Below are 6,000 nucleotides of genomic sequence, written 5' to 3' on the forward strand. Positions count from 1 at the left end.
GTGTACCATAAAAAGTAAACATACCGGCTTGGAGCGAGACACACCCATGCACACTTGTGGCCTAATATGCTGCAGACACAAAGTACATGGAGAACAGTAGGCTTCATGTTTTTGTATGAGAAGGGGGTGTTTCCTGAACGATCGTGTTTGTTTGGGGAAGTGTGGTTGGTGCAGTATAGTTGACCTAGATATAGTTTTGAACATGCAACCGTGTCTGTTCCTCCCCCCAGCTGAGCTCTGCAGGTGCTGCGAGTCAGAAAGTCTTCGCCTGGATGTGCTCCAACTCTTGGAAAGAGACTTTTAGGTCTCTGTGTAGAGGGGGCATTAAATGTTTAAACACGGTGCTAACAGCCTGCTCAAGTATCTGAGCGGTCCCTGTGGTTATTCAAATGTTTCCATGGTTACTTTTCACCCAATCGGATGACTTTGAATCTACTCTGACCCTCTGAGCTGTGAGCTGAAGGTTCCTGTTTGCAGAGTAGGTTTGATTCCTACCCCCTGGGGCAAAAGTGTTCGGCTGTGGAGAACGGCCTTGGATCGGTTATTTAGTGCAGTTTTAACCCTCCTTCTGCACCCATTTTAATTAAAGCATTTGTCAGCAGAACAATAAAACTTGTTCTCCATTGTTTGTTAGGCAGCTGAAGATCCAGCATGGGGAGATTATGAGGTCTGTTTAAGTTCATGCCAGAACCTATAACATTTTATTTGGAGATAAAATAAGCTAGGCTAATGTTCCTGTAAACATCTCTCTGAACTTTTCCTCTGAAGTGCCATGCCCCATATCACCCATTGATTCGATATCAGTAGTCGTCAAATGACTGAATCAAAACCAGTACGTAACACTCCCACGGTCATCTGACTTCACATCTGTTGTGTCTGATTAAAACGCAGTGCCTTTGATCAGTTGTTTACGACAGACTTGAAAGAGACTGCAGAGCAAGGGAAAAAGGAACAACTTAGTTCAGTCTGAAGCTGATTCAAAGTACATACAGATCAGAGGATGAAAAAAGCAGTACAGCAGCTCCCAATTTATTAAACACTGTTAGGTCTGAATTGAGGCTTCTCTGACAAATATTGTCTTTGGAAGAGCTCCAGCTTTTTTCCTTGGATGAATTTGTGCCAAATGAAAACAACTCCAGCCCAGAGTATTCTCTAGAGCCCTGAGTGTTGTTATGGAAAGTGGTGCAGGGAAGAATGCCCTCGTCGTCCCCTGTCGAGATGGATACTATAATTAATTTTCTGCAAAACCAGCATTAAAAGACAGAAAAAAAGAACACTTTGTTTGACAGGGGATTTAAACTTCTTGAGCCAACTTGTAAACAGAAACAGAGCCGGCTGCCTGGATTTCTCTGTCATGGAAACTCAACCTGCTTGTCAACCCGTTAGTGTCACTAAATAGTTATTGTAATAAATGTGCGTGTTATTGCAGCGGTAATATTGACAGTGGTTCACTTCTTTATTTTTTTAAGGCCTTTTGTCCTTCAATCCAGCCAAGATATATTATTCTGATATTAGGAGTGATTTAAAAAATCTGGTTTTGATCAGAAAGGCGTGTAATGACTGAGTCTTTGGGATCAGATTGGTGGTAAGTTTTCCTGTAATCCTGTTTTGTTTTCCTCTGTTTGGCCTATGCCCTTTGATAAGGGTGAAGAAGTAGATGTGCTTTCTACCAGGCAAAAGTAGCATGTGTAATGCCATCATATTGGGGTGCTGTCATTTAGCATCACAAAACGCATAACTCAACCATAGCTTAGCATGCATTTCTGAGTGCTCCATGTTTGTGCAGCTGCCTGCAAGACAAAGGACAAGATGGAGTAAGTGCATCCGTTTCAATTTTCCTGTCTGTGCCATCTGGTAACTGAGGTGAGGTTCTGGTTTATGGGTAGCATGCACCATTTAGGGGCTGTTTGGAAGAGAAGAGGAGGAAGAGAGCATGCCTCAGTGAAAAGACCATGTCCTCCCTGCCTTTAACTCAGTCATTACCAACATATGGCCAGTGGCTGTTTTCACCACTCTGTGTCCACATGCTCTTTGCCATCTATTATGAATGCAGCCATTATGAGTGATTGTGAAGGCCAGGCAACCCAGCTGGAGCTATACTGTCGTTCATCATCTGTAATTTATTGGCTTGAAAATCCTGCAGTTAATTCCACTGGATGAGAATTTTGGAATGTTTGGATGGGGAAACAGATATCTTCTGGGTGGGAATGAAGAGCATTTTGGCTCAGTTGACCTGTTGATCCACTTGCAGACTTTATCTCCAGTTTAACCTGATGTAGGATGCAAACAACCTCTTATCATCTTGAATTCCTGCAGTTGAGTCATGATAAGCACGTAGCTTATTGAGACATCCTGTTGCCAAATATTGGTATTTACATTTACATTTATGCATTTAGCAGACGCTTTTATCCAAAGCGACTTACAGTGCATTCAGGCTAACATTTTATTTACCTAACTTGTGTTCTCCTGGGAATCGAACCCACAACCTTTTGCGTTGCTAACGCTCTACCACTGACCCACAGGAACATATTTAAATTGTGATAAGGGGGTGGACGCCACTGTCCATTGAGTAGACCTTCGTGACCCAGCTTCGTTCAGTCTGTCACAGCAGGATAATTTTAAAGTTTTTTCCACCACATCCCCAAGACGAATCTAATTTTTCCCTCATTGATTTAACTATCTTCTCTAAGGTAGAAAGTAATGCTACAAGAAAGGAGCTTGACAAACTTTGGTGGATCTAGCAGGCTAAGCGATCCAACATCATTCGTCCATTCATCAGTCCATCAAAGCAGGATGTTAGAGAGGTACCCTGTGCTTCTTTACCATATCTCCAAGATATCCCCACTCAGTGAATCAGCAATCTTCAATAAAGTAGAAGGTAATACTCTAGACCACATCCCTTAATTTTCAGATTAATTTTCAAGCAACATTTCCAGCCATCTTCATTTTAACAGGTAATTCTAGAAGAAAAGAGCTTGACGATGTTTGGTGGATCTACAGACTTGACCTGGATCACCAGACCACTTTGGGATGATTAACTGGCAATAGCAACAGGGGAATACAAAGGTCTTATGCTAGGATGCAAAAACTGTCCTTAAAAAGATGATAATGAAAACAGGCGCCGATATCCGCTGGTACCCTCACTGCAGGAACATTGGACTCAAACATACCTGTAATCTGAATGTCACCTGGAGGATTGTAGAATAAAAAGATAACAGTAATATTGTTGTCATTAGTATTTTGTTGTACACCCATATTGTTGCCATTGTTATTTACATATTACTTAATAACATATTACAATGTTGTCAGTCTGAGCAAAATAAATTAATTTGAGGTTTTGCTTGGAACATGGCAATTAATGGAGTTGGGAGAATGAAGTTGGGAGAGAGTTGGATTGCAAAAGCATCTGTCCTGAGTACTTGTAGTAAACCATTCCACACCAGCACTTAACAGCACTTGGGCTGCTGGGTTGAACAATAGAAGATCATGTTACAAGCCAAGCTTGATGCTCATGAAATCTTTAGCTGAGGCACAAAGCCATGTGCACGCAAGCCACGTGTTTTGAAGTTTATTAATAAATCTGTTTCTTGCCATGATGTGTGTCATGGCTAGTTTATTAGTAAGGGTGTTTACACCTTCTCCTAAACTGCAGTATCACTCATTGCCTCAAGCACATCGTAAGTTTCACAACTGGTTGAGTAAGGTGTAAAGAGCTGAACAGAAAAAGTAGGATTTTCAGTTTTCCTTTACTCTGTCAGCTGGATTCCCCAGCCACAGTTTGACCTAACATCTCTTGAGCCAAGTCTTCCATTGTATAGAAAGCTGGATTGAAACATCTGAATGAGAATGGATTGTACTCATTAAAAGTAACTCAGTGTCTCTGACCCTGTGTGCACTGGTCCATAGACCAAATCCCTGCTCTCCACACCCCTTCTGCTGTCTGTTTGAGGCACTTTGATTAGCCTCAGCTGGAACAATAACACCCTGCATTACAGGTCTGCACTGGGTGGAGGACGAGGGAGAACTCCAGCGTTCTGTCATAACGAAACAGTAGCACAGGGACGATCTCTCTTGGTCCCTACACAGAAAAGGGAGGTGTTTTTGTTTATCGACAGTACAGTGTTTTACTCAATGTAGTGTTCCAGAAGAAAGTCAAGATGTGTTTCCATCTATGAACCAATGTGTCTCTTTCAGAAAGTGAAATCTTACAGTGCAACACTTCAACATTAAGTAAGTTTGTGAGGAGCAGAAAGGGTTAAGGCCTCTTAATTTAAAAACACACATGACCTAAATAAAGGCTGATTTATACTTCTGCGTCGGACCTACGCCGTAGCCTTTACGCCGGTAGGCTATGCGTCAGTTTTAATTTATACTTCTGCGTCGTTGTCCGCATCGACGTGCAGTACACATGCAAACCGCTAGTCTGCGGTGTCCCGGGCATGTTGCTGGTGTAACCCGCAGTACCATGACAAAAGCCGAAGAAGAAGCGGCTCGGCGGAGAAGCATTATTATAGCCGTGACGGCGACAAATAAATATTAAATCAGTATTTAAAACTACAAAAGGAGACAACAACGGAACAAGAGAAGATGGCATTCTTTCAATCTTCACAAGGACTTGTAACACGGCAGATCAACATTGTTTATCGCGGACAAATACTGATGTATAATGCTATGTAGTATAATAAATGATAAGGCACTTGTTCTTTGCTTACATTTTATTTTATATAAGAAGGTGTAACATTAAAATATATTAAAGTGCACATTATAAACACACACCAAACTCAAGTACATACAGAGGAAGGGGTTCTAGCAGACCAATCACAGTGCTTGCGGTCCGCGTAGAATTGACGCGCTGTTAGATTTTTGGAGAGGTGCACAGGTCACGGCGTTGGCTACGGCGTTTAAGGCCTCTTAATTTAAAAACACACATGGCTTTCATCAAGACATAAGTAAAAACAAGCATTAAGTTTGTGAGGAGCAGAAAGGGTTAAGGCCTCTTAATTTAAAAACACACATGGCTTTCATCAAGACATTAGAGATTTGTAGAGGTGGTAGATTAAATCTGGAACTTGTGATATTCCTTGCAGAAAAAAAAAAAAAAAATTCACTTGGCCTGTTTTGGTTGGTCACGCAGATACACTTTGAAGTCTAGCAGCAAATTTGCCACCCTGCCCTGCCAAAGCCTGATCAACAGCAATGCCTTTATTCTTATAAACACATTTCAAAATGAAAGCAGTGAGTATAATGTTTAATTAGGGCTGTACACTTTTGCTCCAGGGTACAGATTTGCCGTCCTTAATATGTTTGAGAAAGATGTTCTTAGGGTGCTTGTTGACAGAACATTGAGAGTGAAGCTTTCTCCGTTACACCTGCTTGGTGCATTGGCTGGGGTTTCTTGTAATTTTTATGTACTTTGCATTGAGTCATTTCTTTCAGTTAAATCCTTTTGAGGGGGCTTTGTTTGTTTAAATCTTTAGTGCGTATTAAAGATACCATTTAACATTTTACATGTCAGCACAAAAAATGAAGGTGATTACTTATTAACAAAAATGGCCAGGCTCAATTCCAAATAATAGGCACGCTATACTTCTTTTTGTTTTGTTATCCACCATGGGTATGCATTGCTCAGAAAACACACGCCCACTCAGGGCATGTCTGTACTTGTTGTGATTCTAGTTTCGTCCAGGCAGGCAGGAGGGGGCAGTGTTGACTCTCTGGCCCTCCGACTGAGCTCAATCAGAGAAGCTGGAGTGAGCCGGGGGTGGAGTTACATCTCAAGATATGCAGAGTTTCCCTATCCAGCTTTGCATGTCTGTCATTGACCAGTCTTTGAGAGGAAAAATGTTCTGTCCCTTAAGGATTTAAAAAACAAAATCACCATTTATCACCATTACCAGGGGCCAGCAGTTGTTCTCAGCTCTTGTTTAACAGAAGATTGCACTGACACCTGGTTCTCTGTCATGAGCTCTTATGCCTCTGTGTGTGTTTCTTTGTGCTCAT

Source organism: Cyprinus carpio, chromosome A4 (assembly GCF_018340385.1).
Source record: "Cyprinus carpio isolate SPL01 chromosome A4, ASM1834038v1, whole genome shotgun sequence".
Classification (NCBI taxonomy): domain Eukaryota; kingdom Metazoa; phylum Chordata; class Actinopteri; order Cypriniformes; family Cyprinidae; genus Cyprinus; species Cyprinus carpio.